Genomic DNA, 24,508 nt, shown 5'->3' on the forward strand with positions numbered 1-24,508 from the left:
GGTATGTGCTGCACCTCCTCCCATAGCATCTCCTCCCTGTTGGCCCACAGCATCTGATCCCCAGGATGCCGGGTATGTGCTGCACCTCCTCCCATGGCATCTCCTCCCTGCTGGCCCACTGCATCTGATCCCCCAGGATGCCGGGTATGTGCTGCACCACCTCCCATAGCATCTCCTCCCTGCTGACCTGCAGCATCTGATCCCCCAGGATGCCGGGTATGTGCTGCACCTCTTCCCATAGCATCTCCTCCCTGCTGGCCCACTGCAACTGATCCCCAGGATGCCGGGTATGTGCTGCACCTCCTCCCGTAGCATCTCCTCCCTGCTGGCCCGCAGATTCTGATCCCCAGGATGCCGGGTATGTGCTGCACCTCCTCCCATAGCACCTCCTCCCTGCTGGCCCTGCAGCATCTGATCCCCAGGATGCCGGGTATGTGCTGCACCTCCTCCCATAGCATCTCCTTCCTGCTGGCCCGTAGCATCTGATCCCCAGGATGCCGGGTATGTGCTGCACCTCCTCCCATAGCATCTCCTCCCTGCTGACCCAGCAGCATCTGATCCCCAGTATGCCGGGTATGTACTGCACCTCTTCCCATAGCATCTACTCCCTGCTGCCCTGCAGCATCTGATCCCCAGTATGCCGGGTATGTACTGCACCTCCTCCCATAGCATCTCCTCCCTGCTGGCCCGCAGCATCTCATCCCCAGGATGCCGGGTATGTGCTGCACCTCCTCCCATAGCATCTCCTCCCTGCTGACCCAGCAGCATCTGATCCCCAGGATGCCGGGTATGTGCTGCACCTCCTCCCATAGCATCTCCTCCCTGCTGGCCAGCAGCATCTGATCCCCAGGATGCCGTGTATGTGCTGCCCCTCCTCTCATAGCATCTCCTCCCTGCTGGCCCACAGCATCTGATCCCCAGGATGCCGGGTATGTGTTGCACCTCCTCCCATAGCATCTCCTCCCTGCTAGCCCACAGCATCTGATCCCAAGGATGCCGGGTATGTGCTGCACCTCCTCCCATAGCATCTCCTCCCTGCTGGCCCACTGCATCTGATCCCCAGTATGCCGGGTATGTGCTGCACCTCCTCCCATAGCATCTCCTCCCTGCTGGCCCGCAGCATCTGATCCCCAGGATGCCGTGTATGTGCTGCACCTCCTCCCATAGCATCTCCTCCCTGCTGGCCCGCAGCATCTGATCTCCAGGATGCCGGGTATGTGCTGCACCTCCTCACATAGCATCTCCTCCCTGCTGGCCAGCAGCATCTGATCCCCAGGATGCCGAGTATGTGCTGCACCTCCTCCTATAGCATCTCCTCCCTACTGGCAGCATCTGATCCCCAGGCTGCCGGGTATGTGTTGCACCTCCTCCCATAGCATCTCCTCCCTGCTGGCCAACAGCATCTGATCCCAAGGATGCCGGGTATGTGCTGCACCTCCTCCCATAGCATCTCCTCCCTGCTGGCCCACTGCATCTGATCCCCAGTATGCCGGGTATGTGCTGCACCTCCTCCCATAGCATCTCTTCCCTGCTGGCCCGCAGCATCTGATCCCCAGGATGCCGTGTATGTGCTGCCCCTCCTCCCATAGCATCTCCTCCCTGCTGGCCCGCAGCATCTGATCCCCAGGATGCCGTGTATGTGCTGCCCCTCCTCCCATAGCATCTCCTCCCTGCTGGCCCGCAGCATCTGATCCCCAGGATGCCGGGTATGTGCTGCACCTCCTCCCATAGCATCTCCTCCCTGCTGGCCTGCAGCATTTGATCCCCAGGATGCCAGGTATGTGCTGCACCTCCTCCCATAGCATCTCCCCCCTGCTGGCCTGCAGCATCTGATCCCCAGGAGGCCGGGTGTGTGCTGCACCTCCTCCCATAGCATCTCCTCCCTGCTAGCCCACAGCAACTGATCCTCCGGGATGCCGGGTATGTGCTGCATCTCCTTCCATAGCATTTCCTCCCTGCTGGCCCGCAGCATCTGATCCCCAGGATGCCGGGTATGTGCTGCACCTCCTACCATAGCATCTCCTCCCTGCTGGCCCGCAGCATCTGATCCCCAGGATGCCGGTTATGTGCTGCCCCTCCTCCCATAGCATCTTCTCCCTGCTGGCCCGCAGCATCTGATCCCCAGGATGCCGGGTATCTGCTGCACCTCCTCCCATAGCATCTCCTCCCTGCTGGCCCGCAGCATCTAATCCCCAGGATGCCGGGTATGTGCTGCACCTCCTCCCATAGCATCTCCTCCCTGCTGGCCCGCAGCATCTGATCCCCAGGATGCCGGGTATGTGCTGCACCTCCTCCCATAGCATCTCCTCCCTGCTGGGCCGCAGCATCTGATCCCCAGGATGCCGGGTATGTGTTGCACCTCCTCCCATAGCATCTCCTCCCTGCTGGCCCGCAGCATCTGATCCCCCGGATGCCGGGTATGTGCTGCACCTCCTCCCATAGCATCTCCTCCCTGCTGGCCCACTGCAACTGATCCCCAGGATGCCGGGTATGTACTGCGGAAACAGTAAATTCGGGCGCCTGAGGCTAGTGGACAAATCGGGCGCCGCCATTCACTCCTATAATAAATATCGTTTAATGGGCGCCCGCTAGGAAAAAAGGGCGCCGGAGAAAAATAACGTTTTAAAAGCGGCGCCCGGAGACTTAATGTTTTATTACTGCTTCTCATGATTACACATTATTTAATGATTTATACATTTTTAAATATTATTTTTAAACGAAAAACAGTACAATATTTTTTTTCAAGCATTATTTTTAAACGAAAAACAGTACATTTTTTTTTTTTTTTTTTTACATTATTTTTAAACGAAAAAACCAACAGGGGGGTCTTAGGTTTAGGCACCAACAGGGGGGTCTTAGGTTTAGGCACCAACAGGGGGGTCTTAGGTTTAGGCACCAACAGGGGGTCTTAGGTTTAGGCACCAAAAGGGGGGTCTTAGGTTTAGGCACCAACAGGGGGGTCTTAGGTTTAGGCACCAACAGGGGGTCTTAGGTTTAGGCACCAACAGGGGGTCTTAGGTTTAGGCACCAACAGGGGAGTTTTAGGTTTAGGCACTAACAGGGGGGTCTTAGGTTTAGGCACCAACAGGGGGGTCTAGGGGTTAGGGGTAGGTACAGGGAGGGTTACTTAGGCACCAACAGGGGGGGGCTTAGGTTTAGGCATCAACAGGGGGGTCTAGGGGTTAGGGGTAGGTACAGGGAGGGTTACTTAGTAATTTTTTTTTTTAAACGTTATTATACGTTTCACTATTTAAACGAAAGATTAACGTTTTTACAATTGCCGATTTAATGCACAATATTTAATGATTTATAACTTTATAAAACATTAATTTTAAACGAAATACAGTACAATACATTTTTAAACGTTATCCATGCTTATCGTTAAAAACCCGGCGCCCTTTTTTCCCAGCGCCCCTTTTTAACGTACGCATGTACTGCACCTCCTCCCATAGCATCTCCTCCCTGCTGGCCCGCAGCGTCTGATCCCCAGGATGCCGGGTATGTGCTGCACCTCCTCCCATAGCATCTCCTCCCTGCTGGTGTGCAGCACCAGCCCCCGCATCACTCACCCGCTCTCAGATTAGCGATCAGATCACCAGCCAGGCAGCCATGTGGGAAGTTTTGCTTCCTGACTACAGCGGCCCCTCATAGTACCCGGCAGCACTTACCAGGTCACCTGAGGGACCACTGTAGCCATGGATACAGGATGCTGGACAGGCGGATGGAGATCCCAGTGCTGGAAAGCTGAGACCAGGTGAGTGAAGCGGCGCCACACATCTAGGGAGGGGGAGACAGGGAGTGTAAGAAGGGGGTAGGGACGGATCTAGACCAAGTTGCGCCTGGGGCAAGGTCAGGTTTTGGCACCTAAAGGTCAGGTTTTGGCGCCTAAACTGCCATTCCCCATCCAAATTTTGCTGCCTTTTTAAGAATTCAACAAACTGCACCTGGGGCAAGAGACCCGCCTGCCCCCCCCCCCCCCCCCCTAGATCCGTCCCTGGAAGGGGGGCATTTGGGGAAGGGACAAGGAGTCACCTCTTCCCTCCTGATGCAGGTGATTCACTTTACTTCATGGAAGAACCGCCTCTGGTTGCAGATTTAATTTTGTGTGCGATTTTCACACTAAGAGGCACAAAATTGCATTTCGCAGCTGGTGCCCTTGAGAATCAATACAAGCGATCTGGACACAAATGTGTGCGGTAAGCAAAAATGAATATTTGCATGTAATGGAAATGGCAGGACGGCGCTAGTCTAGTTAAGGGGACCCAGCAGGAAACCTCATAGGGAAATTCCGCTAAAGTGATTGGGTGGACGGCACCCTCTCCAACTGCTAGGTTTCCGTTAGGTTGTAGTTAGTTACACCCACACTATTCAGCCAATCACAACGCTTGGTGCTGTTGAGGGTGCTGTAATTGGAGAACTGTTCCTCATGAGGTTTCCTAAGGGTCCCCTAAACTAAAATACAACCCTTTAGACTGTCACATGCACATTTTTTTACAGGAAAAGTGCAAAAAATGCATTATCACAGAAATTGGGTCTAAGTATTGATAAATATCTTATTGCGCTACTGGAGGGGGAGGCATGGAGATGTATGGTTTGAAAAATTCGCTTATAAAATAACAGACACACAAGGGCTTTAGAGAAGGCTCAGGCTGTCACCGCGGCGGCGCATAAAACCTTTGCGTTCTGTCGGATGCAGGATTATCGTCTGTCCCAGACACCCCGGCACGTATAAACACATGTCGTATTATTCCCTAACATCCCAGAATGTATGTACATCAGCGGGACGGTCGTTCCAAGCCTACGCACACACCTATTGGGACCGCGGCCAACCGTACGACATTACCAGGCCGCGCTCTTGTTGCTCCTGCACTGCTCGCAGGCAGACAAGCCCAGGAAAGATTTTTTTTCTCTCCCCCTTGTTCTCTGAATAGCAGCGGAGACCGCATAATCTAACATGTGGTTTTAATTGAAACCAAACTTACAACCCTCCCCCCTTTTTACATTTTTTTCCTCCTCATTTTTTCCCCCCACTACCTACATTTTACCAGTCGCCTTTATTTCTACCGATTTCTCTGTCAGAACTTTGAAAAAGTAAAAGACGAAATTCTTTGTGGGTCTTCGAGACATCCTTATTTTTTTTTAAAAAAGGAAAAAGATTAAAGATTTCTTATGATCTCTTCCTGACGGTGGTTTTACTTACAAAAGCCCGCAGAAAGCATAACCAAAAAAGGACATGTTAGGAGTTTTGGCAGGCTGCTTGAATTTGGTTTTGCGATGAGAGTTGACTCTGAGCATGCTTACGGAATGACAACTATTTTTCTACATTCAGATTAAAACCCACCTTTTTTTTTTCTTTCTAAACTCGCTCGAGGAAACCGATTGGCTGCGGCCTGAGGAAGGCTGGAGACAATGGCTGCTGCTATAGGAGAGAAGGATTCATTTTAGGCAAGATTTTTTTTCTCTCTCTCTTTCTCGTCCTCTTTTTTTGGGGGGAGTGGCTAACAAAGAAAAAAAAAGTCTACAAGTTTAATTCAATAGAGCTGTGTTTAAGCAAGCCTAGGGCTGAGTTTTTTGCCTTTGCTCGGTGCAGAGCAGCCAGTGACTATCCTTACTGCTGCACCAGGTTCTTCGAAGAGGTGAGGGAATGACCCCCTTTTTCTAACCCCCCCCTCAATACAATCAAAGTTATGCATAAGATGTGACTGTTCCACTAATGAATGGCATTAGTAATTAATTACTATTATTTCTTTCTTTTCACTTTGTGAATCTTTGAGGTTGAAAGGGATGCTGGGACACTGGTTTTTGCTTTATGCAGATACATTATTATTGTTAGTATTGTTATTATTTCTTTATGCAGGTGAGGGCAGTCGCACATTGATTCTTTTTATGCTTTTTATTTTTGTTTTTCAAATCGGTTGGTTTATTGCTTCTTCTCATTGCTTGTTGTGTATCCAAGTTGGGGCTGGATACACACACGTTACAACTGAGTGGAAAAGGAATTGGACAGAGATTGTGGACCGGCGTGGGATTTGCACCAGAAATATTTTAATCAGAAAAGTATGGATGAGGTTGTGTAGACCGGTTACTGAATAAGTGGGACAGTCTTTGCGTACAGTGCAGGAGATTGTACTGTTGGCCACACATGGGGCAATCTATTCATGCAATTGCCTGAAGTTTCTGTTATTACTTTTTTGTTTTTAAACTTGTAGTTGTTCATACATTCCAGTTGCAGCATGTATGGAAAACCAGTTCTGACTGTTTGTTAAGCATTGTTCATTGTACAGTATATCTTTACCCTGCTTTTTTCAGTATCGTTTTTATGACTTGTTACTTTTTTGTATCTTATTTGATGTTGTTGTTTGCGATAACCCTTACTGTGCAGAGGAATCAGTTTATATGTTTGAACTTTGTAAATTGTAATGTATATACTTTGTAAACGAAAAAAATGTTTGATAAGGCAGCTATAGCATCCAAGCTGGATATAATCTTCTATAGCAACCAAACGAAAGCAACCAAATAAAGTATCGCCTCTAGCAACAAAATGCAATATCACCTATAACAACCAAATTAGCTATCATCTTTTATAGCAACCGAATCAGGTATCGCCTATAGCAACCAAATGAGATATAACCTATAGCAACCAAACTCGTTATCTTCTATAGCAACCAAATTAGGTATCGCCTGTAGCAACCAAATGAGATATCACCTATAGCAATCAAACTAGCTATCATCTTCTATAGCAACTGAATCAGGTATCACCTTTAGCAACCAAATGAGAAATCCTCTATAGCTATAGCAATCAGTTATCACCTCTAGCAACCAAACAAAATATCATCTATAGCAACCAAACCAGCTATCATCTTCTATAGCAACTAAATAAGGTATCGCCTCTAGCAACCAAATGAAAAATCCTCTATAGCAACCAAATTAGCTATCATCTTCTATAGCAACCAAATCAGTTATTGCCTATAGCAATCAAATGTAACATCCCTTATAGCAACCAAAGCAGCTATCATCTTCTATAGCAACCAAATCAGTTATTGCCTCTAGCAACCAAATGAAACATTCCTTATAGCAACCAAACCAGCTATCATCTTCTATAGCAACCAAATCAGCAATCAAACCAACTATCATCTTTTTTAGGAACCAGAATGGGAATTTTCTACTATAGTAACCAAATGAAATATCACCAATAGGAACCAAAACCAAATATTGCCTATATTAACCAAACCAGCTATCATCTTCCATAGCAACCCAAATAGGCATTGTTGTCTACTATAGGAACCAAATGGGCCATCATCTTCCATAGCAATCAAACCAGATATCACCTACAGCTACTAAACCAGCTATCATCTTCTATAGCAACCAAATTAGCCATCATTTACTATAGCAACCAAATCAGATATCTCCCACACTGCAATCAAACTAGCTATCATCTTCTATAGCAACCAAATTAGCCATCATTTACTATAGCAACCATATGAGATATCACCTACAGCAACTGAATCTACTGTAATTTTCTATAGTAACCAACATATTTTATAGCAGATTGGGTATTAGCTTCTGTTCTGTATAGTAACTATTTACTCTTCTTAGTAAAGTCAAAGACAGAATATAACATTATTATTATTTGCTGTAATCATAACAGGCGTGCCCCTTAAACTGGACCTGATCTCAGAAATTCCTCTCTGCGCTAAAAGATAAGCAACAGCAAAATAACCTTTAAACAGAAACACATTTCTTTGTTACAGCTGATACAAATCCTGCGATAAAGCTGCAGTGTGTCTACTTCCTGCTTTTGTAGAAGCAGCCACAGGGTTAACATCCTGTGCTTTAAAATTAGCCTCTCTGCTGACGCAGTCAGCTGACACAGCTCAGGGATCAAATTACAACTTGTGATTAGACTCAGATGAGGGGGAATTAGGCAGGGTAATCTCTCTAAATACATAAAGGGTGCATTTCTCTCTGGTTTGTCCTGTGCAAGAGTTCAGGTCCACTTTAATGATAAAGTTTTGGTATACGGTATTGCTGTATTTATAACGTATATTTTCAAGTGTCATTTTTTTTAATAAATCCCCCCCCCCCCACGTCCTTTGTGGTGAAAGTACATTAGTCACTGTGAAGATAAAATGCTGTCATTTTGATCTCTGTGGCTTGTGACGTAGAATAAGCAATTTGGAGAGGGTCACAGTGTGGGCGTGGCTTGTGAAGACCAGTGTGACAAAAACCAGAGTAAAAATGGAGCAGTTGCCCTGGGCGACCAACCAGCCTCACTGCGGCTGACATTAGGTACACAGAAACCGAGATAAGCATTAGTGCAGTTGCACAGAGCAACCAATGAGAATCCTTGTTTCATTTAGCAGCAGGAAGCTGGTTGGCTGCTGCTCCACAAAGGCAGATACCGTCTGATAGAGGAGTATGCAGAATGCTGAGGTATTCCGTCATATGAAGCCTATGCTGCTAAAAAAAAATAAAAAAAACTGGGTGCACACTTGTCAGTGCGTGAAAGGTTGCGTTTTCTGTCTAGTGCGTTTTTGTATTTTCTGTGTAATTTGCATTTTTTCCCCCTGCATATGCGTTTTTCTAGCGTTTTGCATGCATTTTCGCATATACAAAACCCATATGCGGTTTCTATGCGTTTTCCATGCAAATCACTAGGAACAGGGAGCAGAAATACAGCAGAAAACGGTTTGTTTGTTTGTTTTTTAAATGCATGAAAAATGCATACAAAATGCATTACATTGCATTAACATTGACTTTCATGATAATTGGGCGGGTCCTCTCGGAGTGATCGCCCAATCCTTGTGTCATGCAGCTATTCCAAGAAGACAGGAAATATGACCCCCCTTCCCCCCCAACAACATGCTGAGGCAGCTCAGACTAGATGGAAGGAGCGATAGGGCCGCTGGGATGGCATTCCTGGTTGCGCAGTCATAATCCTGCTCTGGAAGGAATGACAAGAAATCTGATAACCTTTGACAGATGATTCCTTATCTCTCCAGAGGCTGTGTGATCCTCATTTCTCTCTGTCTGTGGAGAAACGCTAGATCATAATGCTGTCACCATGACATGATCAGATGTTCCTGTTTATATTAAGCTTGTATTTGATGTGAAAACACCTTCTTACATTTATACTAAAAAAAAGAGGCCCTGTGGCGACACATAGTAGAATGCAGTAAATTATTCAGGATACCGTGATTTTCCTGGTTTCAGCATCAGAGCATTTCCTATATCTGTATATTTCTGTCTATTGCCATGTATCTCCGCCCTCCCTGTGATGCTTAAGCCTAGGCTGTTTAGTTAGTGGAATTCTCAGCTTAGAGCATTTTGGGAGACCTGGTATATTTTGCATTGGCTTCGAAACAAACATTCCGCAGAGCTGCTCCTGGCAGGACTGAAGATATCATCAGCTGTGATAAATATCTGAATGTAAGTCAGGGAGAAGATTGACAAAAAAACCCTCAACAAATATTCCATTTGTTCCTCTTTAAAGGGGAACTGAAGTAAGAGGTATACGGAGGCTGCCATATTTATTTCCTTTTAAACAATACCAGTTGCCTGGCAGCCCTGCTGGTCTATTTCTCTGCAGGATAAATCTGAATAACACCAGAAACAAGCATGCAGCTAGTCTTGTCAGATCTGACTTTAAAGTCTGAAACACCTGATCTGCTGCATGCTTGTTCAGGGGCTATGGCTAGTAGTATTAGAGGCAGAGGATCAGCAGGGCTGCCAGGCAACTGGTATTGCTTAAAAGGAAATAAACATGGCAGCCTCCATATACCTCTCTCTTCAGTTCTCCTTTAAGGCTGTGTTGTAGTGATATCACTGTGTAGGTATGGCTTCCTAATTAACCTGCTTGTTTAATCTCATTCTCTGTGATCTCACCCCATATATATGTTTCCTCTCAGTGAGACACTTATGCAGGGAGGGCTCAGCCTCACCTAGGCCCAGCACTTACAAGGGGCAACTGGGCACAAAGCACAGGTTTCAGAAGTCATTATTTGCCATGACCACACCCCTGGTTTAGAGGCGGGGCCTCACTGGTGCCCCCCCCCTTCATCTCCTGTCTCTGTCGGCATGGATACTTAGAAGACCCGCTATGCTTCTGAGTTTTATCTCCATCTCTTTCTACTGGTCTTCCTTGGGATGGGGGCATTGAAGGCCGAATTTATACTTTTTATGTCCCTATGCCAACTTTTTTTGTTGCTTCCATTCCATGTGCAGCCCCCTCTTCCATGTGTATCATCCATGTACAGCAGCCCCTCCCATTCCATGTGCAGCCCCCTCTTCCATGTGTAACATGCATATACAGCAGCCCCTCCCATTCCATGTGCAGCCCCCTCTTCCATGCGTATCATCCATGTACAGCAGCCCCTCCCATTCCATGTGCAGCCCCCTCTTCCATGTGTATCATCCATGTACAGCAGCCCCTCCCATTCCATGTGCCACCCCCTCTTCCATGTGTATCATCCATGTACAGCAGCCCCTCCCATTCCATGTGCAGCCCCCTCTTCCATGTGTAACATACATGTACAGCAGCCTCTCCCATTTCATGTGCATCCTCCTCTTCCATGTGTAACATCCATGTACAACAGCCCCTCCCATTCCCTGTGCAGCCCCGTCTCCCATGTGTAACATCCATGTACAACAGCCCCTCCCATTCCCTGTGCAGCCCCGTCTCCCATGTGTAACATCCATGTACAACAGCCCCTCCCATTCCCTGTGCAGCCCCGTCTCCCATGTGTAACATCCATGTACAACAGCCCCTCCCATTCCATGTGCAGCCTCCTCTTCCATGTGTAACATCCATGTACAACAGCCCCTCCCATTCCCTGTGCAGCCCCGTCTCCCATGTGTAACATCCATGTACAACAGCCCCTCCCATTCCCTGTGCAGCCCCGTCTCCCATGTGTAACATCCATGTACAACAGCCCATCCCATTCCATGTGCAGCCTCCTCTTCCATGTGTAACATCCATGTACAGCAGCCCATCCCATTCCATGTGCAGCCCCCTCTTCCATGTGTAACATCCATGTACAGCAGCTCCTCCCATTTCATGTGCAGCCCCCTCTTCCATCCCTTGGTCGGCAGCTCCCTTTTTCCGGGTGTTTCTGATCGCTCGAACGATTTTTCGCTAGGAATTGCACCGTTAGTGGCCACCTTAAGACTCATCATCCTGTGGTTATATAACAATGGTAACTACCATGACTCCTCCCACCAGTGCTGTCACTGGAGGTGTGCCCTGTACTGGATTGGAGGAAGGATGAGAAGATGCCCCTGCCATGCTCTGGGCCCCCTGAGACTGTAGGGCTGCTTCCCCAGCTGCTCTTTGAGGGCACATTACGGTAGGTGCATTTACCATATGAATGGGGGGGGGGGGGGGGGGCACGATAATAACATCTCAATAATGGCTTCTAAATTCAGTTTAACTTAAGCATAAGTTTATCTTTGTTTATCAGTTGCGCGTCTGCATAAAATGGCATTTTGCTGTCGGTACAGTATTAAAACTCAAAGGCCCACACATCCGCCTTCCCCCGGTTTACTAACCCCCCCGCTAGCATGCTGCGCTGAGTCTCCAGCTTATCTTGGCGTATCCAGACATCCACTGGACGCCCATCTTGGCATCGTTTCACCAGGCGCAGGATATCGGATTTAAGAGGAATTCCATTTCTATTATTGTAGAGACAAGAGTTTCAGAAATGTCCATAAGGCAGCTAAAAGCGATTGAGTGAGCAATAACAGCGGACTGTTCACCAGTGTTATGGAATCCATGTTTGGCTCACAGTATCAGTATTGAGCGTGCAATAACAGCGGACTGTTCACCAGTGTTATGGAATCCATGTTTGGCTCACAGTATCAGTATTGAGCGTGCAATAACAGCGGACTGTTCACCAGTGTTATGGAATCCATGTTTGGCTCACAGTATCAGTATTGAGCGTGCAGTAACAGCGGACTGTTCACCAGTGTTATGGAATCCATGTTCCGCTCACAGTATCAGTATTGAGCGTGCAGTAACAGCGGACTGTTCACCAGTGTTATGGAATCCATGTTTGGCTCACAGTATCAGTATTGAGCGTGCAGTAACAGCGGACTGTTCCCCAGTGTTATGGAATCCATGTTCCGCTCACAGTATCAGTATTGAGCGTGCAGTAACAGCACACTGTTCACCAGTGTTATGGAGTCCATGTTCCGCTCACAGTATCAGTATTGAGCGTGCAGTAACAGCACACTGTTCACCAGTGTTATGGAATCCATGTTTCGCTCACAGTATCAGTATTGAGCGTGCAGTAACAGCACACTGTTCACCAGTGTTATGGAATCCATGTTTCGCTCACAGTATCAGTATTGAGCGTGCAGTAACAGCACACTGTTCACCAGTGTTATGGAATCCATGTTCAGCTCACAGTATCAGTATTGGGCGTGCAGTAACAGCACACTGTTCACCAGTGTTATGGAGTCCATGTTCCGCTCACAGTATCAGTATTGAGCGTGCAGTAACAGCACACTGTTCACCAGTGTTATGGAATCCATGTTTCGCTCACAGTATCAGTATTGAGCGTGCAGTAACAGCGGACTGTTCACCAGTGTTATGGAGTCCATGTTCCGCTCACAGTATCAGTATTGAGCGTGCAGTAACAGCGGACTGTTCCCCAGTGTTATGGAATCCATGTTCCGCTCACAGTATCAGTATTGAGCGTGCAGTAACAGCGGACTGTTCCCCAGTGTTATGGAATCCATGTTCCGCTCACAGTATCAGTATTGAGCGTGCAGTAACAGCACACTGTTCACCAGTGTTATGGAATCCATGTTTCGCTCACAGTATCAGTATTGAGCGTGCAGTAACAGCACACTGTTCACCAGTGTTATGGAATCCATGTTTCGCTCACAGTATCAGTATTGAGCGTGCAGTAACAGCGGACTGTTCACCAGTGTTATGGAGTCCATGTTCCGCTCACAGTATCAGTATTGAGTGAGCAATAACAGCGGACTGTTCACCAGTGTTATGGAATCCATGTTCCGCTCACAGTATCAGTATTGAGCGTGCAGTGACAGCGGACTGTTCACCAGTGTTATGGAATCAGGGACGGATCTAGGGGGGGCAAGCGGGTATCTTGCCCCAGGCGCAGTTTGTTGAATTCTTAAAAAGGCGGCAAAATGAATGGCAGTTTAGGCGCCAAAGCCTGACCTTTAGGCGCCAAAACCTGACCTTGCCCCAGGCGCAACTTGGCCTTGATCTGTCCCGTATGGAATCCTTGTTCCGCTCATAGTATCAGTATTGAGCGTGCAGTAACAGCGGACTGTTCACCAGTGTTATGGAATCCATGTTTCGCTCACAGTATCAGTATTGGGCGTGCAGTAACAGCGGACTGTTCACCAGTGTTATGGAATCCATGTTTCGCTCACAGTATCAGTATTGAGCGTGCAGTAACAGCGGACTGTTCCCCAGTGTTATGGAATCCATGTTCCGCTCATAGTATCAGTATTGAGCGTGCAGTAACAGCGGACTGTTCCCCAGTGTTATGGAATCCATGTTTCGCTCACAGTATCAGTATTGAGCGTGCAGTAACAGCGGACTGTTCACCAGTGTTATGGAATCCATGTTTCGCTCACAGTATCAGTATTGGGCATGCAGTAACAGCACACTGTTCACCAGTGTTATGGAATCCATCCATTGAGCAGCGGGGACGGGGCATTGAGCAGCGGGGACGGGGGGGGGGGGCATTGAGCAGCGGGGACTCGGCAGAACTGCACGGAGGGCGTGGATGGTGTCCTCCGTGCATTCAAATTTGGTACAGAACTTTTTTTTTACATTTCGCCTCGTAAATCCTTTAACCACTTGATGACCGCAGTGGTAATCCCCCCTAAAGACCAGGCTCATTTTTGCAGTGCTGGGCCGTGCAGGCTTTTCAGCCTCCTGCACAGCCCAGCTTAGGAGCCCAGCGATCGGACTCACCTCTTTTTTTTGTCCCTAAGGGGACATGCTGCCAGAGGAGTCCAATCGCTGCGGCCGTTTTTTTTTTTTTTTTTCCTTCAGCCTCTATGAGGCTCTCTCTCCCTTCCTCTCTCCCCTCCGGTGTCTGAATTGGACCAGGACGGCGATCCGTCCTGTTCCGCCTCTCATGAGCAACAGCCTACGAGAGGACAGCGATCCACGGCCAATCAGAGGCCGGGGATTGCCGAACTTGTACAGCGCTGCCGCGGACCGCAGCGCTGTACAGTTGTAAACAATGGGAATTTCTTTCCCCTTTCGTTTACAAACAGCCGTCTAGCCGCGATTGGCGGCTAGCAGGCTATTCCGTTCCGTGAAGTGGCATGCGCGCGGCCGTTCCCTGTGAAACTGCAGCCCCAGGACTTGACGCCAATTGGTGTTAGGCAGTCCTGGGGCTGCCACCGCAGTCACGCCCATTGGCGTGAGGCGGTCTTCAAGTAGTTAAAGGAAATCTGTAATCTGTATGTGGGCAGTGCTATACTGGGGCACAGCCCCCCCCCCCCCCCCCCCTTGGGAACCCCTGTGCCCCCCTGAGTGCCCCCTCCCCCCCGCTCAATAACATACAGTTAACTGTTTCCAGGTTCCAATAGCATACAGTAAACAGAATGGGATCAATAAAAAAACACTCCATGTCAACCTGAGTCTATGTAGGCATCATGTAAACCAAAGGTCATATCTATTTTCCATAAATACCTCACAATCCTTTCAAGATCCCTTGTAAATAATGTATCTTATATTTATATTTGCAAAAAAATGCCTCTACCTACTTCTGACTGTAAGCTCTAACATTGTTAGTCAACAGGAATAGGGTCTGAAGAAGGCTTACAAGCTGAACGTTTACAGTTTTTCTTAAATTAGCCTATAAAATAGAGCTTGTATTTTTCAGACAAGAAGTTTTGAATCAGGATAATAATCCTGTCTGTAAAATACAAGCTCTAGTGTCCAGCAATGCTTAGCTTCTTCCCCCTCTCCTTGCTTGTAGTGATTTTAGACACAGGTTGGTGGGGGCTGAAATGATTTGTCTGTGATCTGTCCACACAGGAGCAGCTTGCTAGCGATGTTCGGATTAAAGCATGGCAGCAAACTAGCCAAGTACATCCGTTGGTCACTTTTCTTCAGTAATAGCACCATCATTTGGACAATCTGCCCTGCTCAAAAGCCTCTGAGTTCTGTTTGTGCTATTTAAATTTGGTTCCTATCATTGCTGAGCTAGTTGACCTTAATTTTATCACCTGAGTTAGGCAAAAATATCTAAAGGTCGCCATACAAACAGTGATTTTGATCACCCAAATGGGCCGCACCAGCCAGCCATAGCGCCCCTTTGAGCCCCCCTCCCCCCACAATTTGAAGCTGGAGCTGCCCTACTTATCTCAGCAGGGAGAAGGTTCTGAATTCTAATGAACCCACTTTTACTATAAAAGTGTTTTTGCAATTATAATATGATGACTATCTGGTGCAGCAGTCCATAGGTGCTGAACTTCTCGCTAGGAGTTCACTTCCTGTTCCTCCTCCACAAGTCGGAACCAATTGAGGGGGAGGCGATCAGAAACCTGGACTTCTGCAGTGAGATCAGCACTAATGAACTGCCGCACCAGGTATTTTAAATTGTTTTTAATCCCAAACAATTTTTTTTTCACAGTGATATTGCTTTTAAATCTTCAACACATGAAAAAAGTATTGAATCTCCTCATATAGCAACCAGTTTCTTGCTCCCACTTCCCACCTACTCTTTAGCTAGTCGCCACAGGGAGCCGATTGGTTGTTACGCTTAGGGATGAGCTTCCGAGTTCCATAGAATTCCGATTTACACGCTTCCAATTGAAAATCAGCTTTTTGAATTGGAAAGCATGTTTTGGAAATCGGAGGGCAGAAATTGGAATTCCGCGGAACACCAAGACGCAGAGTTTTACACCAATCACAAGACTCGGAATTATTAGGCCAAGCAGAGAATTAGGACGTGTGCCGCAGTTGCGTACGAGAGATAACGGTGCTGGAGACTTGGGCGCAGGATACAGCCGGTATATGGATGAATCTGCTGCTGCACAACTTCCCGGCGGTGGTAATTACTATTCCCCCTCCAGGCCGCCATGGATGGTGGGGAATGAAATAATTCAGCTTCCAGCAATTCTGGAAGCCAAATTATTATGTTTTTAAAGTAACTTCAGCTCCGTCTTGTGACAGCGCCGGAGTTACTCTGTGTGCGCTGCTATAGCCGTAATTCCTATTACGGCCTATGGTGGCGCCAGCTGCGCCCAAATCTCCTGTGCTGGATTTACTGTGTTTGGCCGCAGTTGGCATAACAAGCTCCCTAGCAGTATTGACGGATATACACGTCCATACAAAACATGCTGTGAATAGTATTGCCATGCATAGACAAGACAAGACACAGAACATTTATATTGCACTTTTCTCCTGGCGGACTCAAAGCGCCAGAGCTGCAGCCACTAGGACGCGCCCTATAGGCAGTAGCAGTGTTAGGGAGACTTGCCCAAGGTCTCTTACTGAATAGGTGCTGGCTTACTGAACAGGCAGAGCCGAGATTCGAACCCAGGTCTCCCGTGTCAGAGGCAGAGCCCTTAACCATTACACTATCCAGCCACTTCAATACTCTCCTGCACTGTATACTAGATCCTTGCTTGACACATTTTGGCAAGTTATAGGAAAAAAAAGGTTATGACAATTAATTGGATCACTTAATGCACAGAAATCCTGGGAAAATTGAACGTCAGGGAGGGTAAAGGACACCCAAGGTGAAAATAAACTAATGAAATAAACAATTGTATCTATCCTCCTTTTTCCTAAAATTGACTTTTTAAGATATTCCACAGTCCTGTTTACATTTACTTTTTAAGTTTTTACTGTTTTATTGTTTTTGCTCAATGACGCATTCATTGAAGTATGCTAGAGCTAAAATCTATGCACTATTGACACTTTTTATCTCTTTCCTGCTCTAAGAAGCCATTTTCTGCTAGGAAAGTTTTTTTATAGTTGTAATTTCTTATCCGTGAGAGTCATACTGTAGTCTGATCCAGCCCTGACTCAGACAGGAACTGCCACTTACATACCTGATGTTTAACTCTTTCAGGCAGAGAAAGAAAAAAAGGAACACAGCACAGATATTTGTGTGCCTGGCACTGTACATACCTATGTCTATCTAATCATGTCACCTCGGGTAGCCTTCAAAAAGAGTATCTAAAAACCATTCCTCAGGAGTTCGGAATTTTCAATTCTGATTTCCGCGAAGTTACACAGAATTCAGAATGTTGCATGTCGGAATGCAGAATTCCATCACAATCGGAAAACGGCATTTCCAACCATCCCTAGTTACGTGTGTCACAGACAGTTCTGGCTTCTACATTATTCCCCCACAAGGCTTATTACTTGATTTTATAAGGTGCTATCTTTATAGCAGGTTTGGTGTCATCCCTCAGCCATGCTGCCCCTCCCACTTGTCACGGATGATGCTGGCAGAGAGGTCTGCCATCATCATTTAGTCCCATTATCTCCCTCTCTGCACGTTCCCTCACTGCCAGAACTCAGCAGATCCCATAAAAATAACATTCCTAATTGTTACGGAAGACCATAAAAATATTGTATGAGAAAAGCCGGTATTTAGCAAGCAGGATTAATGATGTTCCGGGATTATTAGCATCACAGCAGGGAGGCTTTTGTAGGAGGAGCGCTCAGTGTTCCTAAGTACAGCGGCCGATCTTGTGGATTACCTTACCCAAGATTCCCCTGAGTGATGAGCCCCCCCCGCCACCTTCCTCATATATTCCCTGGCTACATACAGCAACTCAAGGACTAAGAAGAGTGCCAGCAAGATACTAAAGAGTTAATGGTCCAGAAAGGATTAGAAGGATACAGAAGGGATAATGTGGCATGTAGGGTCAATATTGTAGACAGGGCCAGCCCTACCATGAGGGCTTCGCGGGCGAAGGGGCCCAATCAATATAGCAGAGCACGCAGTGGAGCACAAAGGCCTACTCCAGCGACGGGCCTCTCCTTCTCACCGGCCCATCTCCGCAGGGCGTATGTAATAAAAGGGCACCTTGAAATTTGGGTTGCCCAGGAAAGCCGACAGTAGAATACTGGTAAATGAAATACTCTGCTTTTAGTGTAAATAAAGATCATCAAATATTGAATACGGATATTTTACCATAGCTAAACCTAACGCTACTCTCACACAGAACCCTCCTCTTGACCCCTAACCATACTCTCCCCCCCCCCCCCATCCTTCGTACAGTTACCCTTCCAGACACCTAACTTTTACCATCACCTTTCTCCACACACACCCTACCTGATGCCTAAGCTTAACCTCCTTGCCGGTTATCCCGAGCTGAGCTCGGGGTAACCCGCCGCAGAGGATTGCTCTGGCCCTGCTGGGCCAATTTACATAATTTTTTTTTTAAATCACGCAGCAAGCACTTTGCTTGCTGTGTGTTACATGCGATCGCCGCCGATTTGCCGCAACACGCCGCATTAGAGGGCCCCCCACCCGCCGAGACCCTGTGTGCAGCCTGGCCAATCAGTGCCAGGCAGCGCTAAGGGGTGGATCGGGACGCCCGCTGACGTCATGACGTCGGTGACGTCGTCGCAACCGTCGCCATGGCGACGGGGGAAGCCCTAAAGGAAATCCCATTCAGAGCGGGATTTCCTTATGGGCGAGTGCACAGGCGGCGATCGGAGGGGTGGCACCAGGAGTGTATTGCACAGGCCCAGTATGGTCTGTGTCTGCGCAGTACGCTCCTGGTGACATCAGCAGGAGTGAGGACACGGCAACGCAGGCGCAGTGGTTTTCAGACTTTAAAGGCTGAAATTCCAGAAATGAACCGGAGGCGGGGCCGGAGCATTAGGGAGTGGCTGCGCGGGCACAGGATGCCTGCGGGGGACCATTAGAAGCCCCGGGTAAGTTCAACTCATTTTCCCCCGACCCCCTACAGTATTCCTTTTTAAATAAAGCTTATGAATAATAATTGCTCTGTGAATGCACATTTTGCACGATGGCCTGTGTTGTGACGTAGAACATTCCTGAAGAATCTCATAAGAGGTTGATAGTAACGGACGATGCATGCTTCCTGGTTAATGAGTACAAAGCGATTTGGAGGATTTAGACCAATCAGGCGCCTTGGCCAAACATGTCAGGAATTCAGTGCAGCCTCCGGGTGGCTCCAGATGCGGCAGGAAGATGGCAGGAATGCTGACATGCTCCGAGGTTAATTCTCTTGTTAGCTAATTAGAGCATCACCTCCGAGCTCTGACATTCCACTACCTTAATTACTGCTCTGCCTAATCTTTGTCATCTACTGTTTAACATGGGACCTGTGCCAGGAATCCTCTGACTTTACTGTACGTTCAACGGAGATTTACGACTTCCTTAAAAAATCAGTGCCATTGCCATACATCACAAACCATTGATCTGGGTGCCCAATTTTCATATGCATGCCGATATTTACAATGGGCGCCTGATACTTATTATACTGTTTTTTTTTAAATCATTTTTTGCAGCGGACTCTTGGGGGCTGGAGGAGCTGGCTAGGCGTCCGCGGGGAGGGTTTTAAGGGTTGGCGGGGGGGGGGGTGTGTGTGTTGAGATTTCACACCGGGGGGGGGGGGGGGGGTTGTGTGTGGGGGGGGGAGGGGGGCTAGGCATCAGGAAGGGTGTTTGTGAGTGTGGGGGCATTAGATGTCAGGAAAGGGTGTTTGTGTGAGGAGGGGGGTGGTTAGGGTTAGGCAGGGTGTTTGTGTAAGGAGGGGGGTGTTTGGGAAAGGGGGGGTTAGGGTTAGGCGTCAGGAAGTGTGTTTGTGTGGGGGTGGGTTAGGGTTAGGCATCAGGATGGGTGTGTGGGAAAGGGGGGGGGGGGTAGGGTTAGGTGTCAGGAAGGATGTTTGTGTGATGGGGACAGTTGAGGTCAGGCTTCAGGAAGGGTGTTTGTGTGTGGGGAAGGGGGGGGGGGGGAAGGTTAGGTGTCAGGAAGGGTGTTTGTGTGTGAAGGGGGGAGGGGGCATTAGGCGTCAGGAAGGGTGTTTGTGTGATGGGGGCAGTTGGGGTCAGGCTTCAGAAAGGGTGTTGGGGGGGGGGTTAGGCTTAAGGAATGGTGTTTATGCCCACTCTGTCCTGCGCCTCTCCATTGGTCCTCCACCCACTCCATAGCCTGGAAGCATGCAGCACATCTGTACAGAACTCGCCCCAACTCAGTCCCCATCCCCGCCGGGCAAGATTCGTCGCACATGAGTAACCAGCTTCAGCCAACTACTGTACTTAATAAAATGTTCTCACTTCTTCACTAGAGATGGCCCGATCAGTTAGCCGGTGGACAGTTCCCGGCGAATTTCCGATGTTCACATTTGCGGCGAAACGCAAACATTTGGCGTGCTCAACCCGCCCCCTATACTTCATTATGAAGTCATACTTTGACCCCTTACCTCACAGTCAGCAGACACATGGCAGCCAATCAGCTAGCACCCCTTCCTGGACCACCCGACCCCTATCAAAAAGCAGTTGCGGTGGCCATATTGGATTCATTCTCTGCTGACTGTTAGTGAGAGCAGGGTCAGACTCGCTGAAGATAGGTAGGGAAAGCATTAGCTAGGCCTGTGTTCTTGTTCCTCACTTGCTGTGAAAGCACCCCAAATAGCCCTTTTGAGGCCTAGTACATCGATCTCCTGTGGGTTTTTTTTTTGTGTGTGTGTGACACTCCACAGCCCACTGACACCCACAGCTGTGCGCACACTACTGCTGTTGCTACATTAAGTTGCAGGCACAGAACCACTCCAGTGCATTATTATTTCACTGTATTCTGATAGTACTACTGCATTTCTCTGTGTGTGACATTCCGCAGCCCAGTGACACCCAGAGCTGTGCACACTACTGCTATTGTTGTTACATTAAGTTGCAGGCACAGTACCACTCCAGTTCATTATTTGTAGGAATGTATGTGTTTTCTGCCCTTTAGGGTTTAAAACCCGACTTTTGCGTCAACTCCATAATTTTTAAGGGGCACCTTTGGCATGGGCCCCCCTCCGGTATGCCACAGTCCAGGTGTTAGATCCCTTAAAACAACTTTTCCATCACTTTTGTGGCCAGTAGCAGTCTTTGTAGGTTTTAAAATTTGCCCGCCCATTGAAGTCTATGGCGGTACGCCAGGTTTGCCTGTTCACAAAACATTTGCAGAAATTCAAGTTTATTGTTCGCGAACGGAAAATTTGATGTTTGTGACATCTCTATTCTTCACTAGGTTTGCATTGGTTGACAACATAAAAAATGCTATGCAGAAATAAATCTGCCACTTCTTCAATCCCCCCCCCCCCCCCTCCATCATATCCCGCCCCCTTCCTTTCTTGCCCATATTATTCAAATTCATTACTGTGTCCGATCAATACACTGTACAAAATCAGTGAAATGGGCTTGCAGAGGTAAACGGATCACAAACAAATTTGATTAACGTGATGCTGGGAAAATTCACACATGTAAGCCCACCTGAAACCAATATCTGTGTTCGGTCATCTACCTGTCAGGTCTGTCTAGGGTGAAAGGAAGAAAGTGGATTACAGGAAACACTGTTCATGCTGCCAGGCACATAGCAGATCACAGATATGGAATTGAGATCACAGACGGGTAAGTAATGCTAATACAGCACTTCTGTGCATGGCGTACAAATCACGTTTATGGAGAAGTATCTACGAGCTTTGAGTGTCTTTATACTCCAGCTCCTTTTGTGGTAGCGTTGTATGCTGTCTTAGCAATTCTTGTTAGACCTCATTCCCTGTGTCTGATAAATCCTCATTATAACTAAGTTGGCTGTAGAGCTTAGTAAATAGGTGGGCAAAGTTTTTAAGGTGGCCATACACTGGTCGATTTGCCATCAGATTCGTCCAACAGATAGATCCCTCTCTGATCGAATCTGATCAGAGAGGGATTGTATGGCTACCTTTACTGCAAACAGATTGTGAATCGATTTCAGCATGAAACCGATCACAATCTGTGGAGGTGGTGCCGCCCCCCCCCCCCCCCGGCAGCTATACATTACCTGTTACGCCGGCGCGTGTCCCTCGGTCTCCGCTGTCTCTTCTCCGCTGGGTTCCGGACCGGCAGGCTTCACTTCCTGTCCGGGGAAGTTTAAACAGTAGAGGGCGCTCTACTGTTTAAACTTCCTGCCGGGACAGGAAGTAAAGTGAAGCTGGAGCCCAGTGGAGAAGAGACAGCGGTGACCGGGAGGACTTGCGCCGGCCTGAGCAGGTAATGTATTGCCGCTGTATTGCATCGGTCGTCGGGCATTCGAACGCCACTATCGACGCACTCCCGACCCACCGGCGATCGGCAAAATGTTCCGCACGGACGGGAATAGACGGGAATGATTGATTTCGGACGGAAATCAATCATTTGCGTTTGCGCAACAATTTCACAGCAGATTCTATCACAGTGATCGAATCTGCTGTATATCGGCGGGAAAATAGTTAGGTGTATGGGCCCCTTTTCTCAGTTTCAGTTAAGCTCAGTTGTGCTGAGTTTTGTTCAGATCACAAAATAATTTTTGAGTGGCAAAAAAATTCAACCACTTTGTTTAAAATGATTAATATTCTATTTTTGGGCTGTGCGTGGGTTTAGTGTCGGCGGGAGAGACCGTGGGAGACGGGATTAATAACGATGAAGGCGATACTGTATGAAATCCAAGGCAGGAAATAGAAAATAACAAATTGTTCAGAAGTGTTGTGTTTACAAAGCTGGTAGATGCCAAATTGTTGTGTTTTATTACATCCAAATTCCTAAGATAGAAAAACATTTTGTCTAAGCTTGGCCAATGGCATTTGAGCATTGGCAGCGCATATCATATTCAGAGTATTTTTTTTTATGTTCTTGGAGAGGAAAAAAACCTCTAAGAAATCCCTGCTCGTATTTGTTCCCTAGAAAACGTTTCCTTATAAGGGTAGGATCCTATTCTTCATTCATGAGATAGTGAAGATGGTATTCACAGCAGTGGCCAAAATCCAGGAACGGACACAGTGCTGTCACTCTGTACTGAGGTCTGAGAGCCAGACTCTGCAATTCATTGATTATCTATTTGCGTATCTACAGGGCTGTATTTTCCATAAGGCACTGCAGGCATGTGCCTACAGGCTCCTCATTTGGGAACCCCCTCCCCCCCCCGCCCCCCTCAGGTCACTGACCTCAGGAGATTATAGTTTAATCCTTTCCTCATGTTACTAAGGATGATATGAGACAGTGATTAGAGTGTAAGATTCTAAGAACAGTTAGTGACACAAGAAAATTAGAGTTCACAATATTTTTACTTGGGAGTGGGGCCTGTGTTCAAAGGCGCCAGAACGCCTGTGCCTACAAGCATCTGATTCTGAGTTGTAAATCTGGCCCAGTAGTTTACTATATCATAAATTGTCATACTCAAGCACATAAAGCATACTGTAGTACTGTATCTTAATTCAGTCAATAATTGGGAGTCATTTTTTCATTTTAATGCTTCAACAAGTGAGCACAGTCAATGTTTAAAGTGGACCTGACCTCTTGCACAGGAGGACAGAAGGAAAACATAGACAATGTACCCCGTATGTATTTAGAGAGTTTAGCCTGTCTAATTCCCCCTTATCTGAGACTAAACACAAGTTGTAATTTAATCCCTCAGCTGTGCCAGCTGGCTGCCACGGCAGATAGCTCATTTTGTAAACACAGGAGGTTAACAATATGTCTGCTTCTGTGAAAGCAGGAAGTAGTCACACTGCAGATTTATTGCAGGGTTTGTATCAGCGGTAACCAAAAATTGTTTTTGTTTAAAGGTTATTATGCTGTTGCTTATCTTTTAGAGCAGAGCGGAAGTTCTGAGTTCAGGTAGACAAAAATGTGCAGTGCTCAATATGCAGGGACTTGCATGCAGTAATCATGCAACAGCTTGCACAGGAAAAATAGGTCTTCCTGTTAACGCAGGTAGAGAACTGATAGTGGGCTCCTCTGTCCAAATGTCTATGCAGCCTGGATAATACTGTAGTGTTGCAGCCATGCACAAGCAAGTCACAGATGACAGGCAGTTCCCTCAGTAATCAGGCAGCAGGTTACACAGGAAGCATAGGTCTCACCAGTTAATGCAGGTACAGTACTAATAGGGTGCTCCTTGGTCTACATTTCTGTGCAGCCTGGATTATACTGTAGCGTTGCAGCCATGCACAAGCAAGTCACAGATGACAGGCAGTTCCCTCAGTAAAGGAAGCATACGTCTCACCAGCTGGTGCCTTTGAGGTAATCCACACGGACCCAGAATAGTGTGAAGATAGTGAGCTGGCTAAAAGTGGCTGCCAGCCCGCCCACTGACCACAGCTCATGGGTCTCCGACTGATGAATGATGCATGATCCCGCCCACTTTCCACTATAGCCGGATACCGCAGAGGAAAAAAAAAATAGGTTCACTATAACCGAAGTTCTATGTACTATACCAGGCGTTACTTTCATATACTTATAATAATGATTGGCCAGGACCTGGACATTTAGTTCACTATACCCGAAGTTCTGCGT

The 24,508-nt window shown here is 47.5% G+C and overlaps 1 protein-coding gene and 1 long non-coding RNA gene across 3 annotated transcripts in view; one reads left to right on the forward strand and one right to left on the reverse strand.

Annotated features, from left to right (window-relative positions):
• The window catches only part of LOC137564361 (uncharacterized), a 148,143-nt gene that overhangs the window by 86,936 nt on the left and 36,699 nt on the right, over window positions 1-24,508 (reverse strand). The window lies entirely within an intron of this gene.
• The window catches only part of CALD1 (caldesmon 1), a 221,039-nt gene continuing 202,070 nt past the window's right edge, over window positions 5,540-24,508 (forward strand). For both annotated transcript variants that reach the window (XM_068278142.1, XM_068278145.1), the window contains exon 1: window positions 5,540-5,636. The gene's annotated coding sequence lies outside the window, so the exon portion shown is untranslated. The remainder of the gene's footprint in view (window positions 5,637-24,508) is intronic.

This window comes from Hyperolius riggenbachi, chromosome 3 (genome assembly GCF_040937935.1).
Source record: "Hyperolius riggenbachi isolate aHypRig1 chromosome 3, aHypRig1.pri, whole genome shotgun sequence".
Classification (NCBI taxonomy): domain Eukaryota; kingdom Metazoa; phylum Chordata; class Amphibia; order Anura; family Hyperoliidae; genus Hyperolius; species Hyperolius riggenbachi.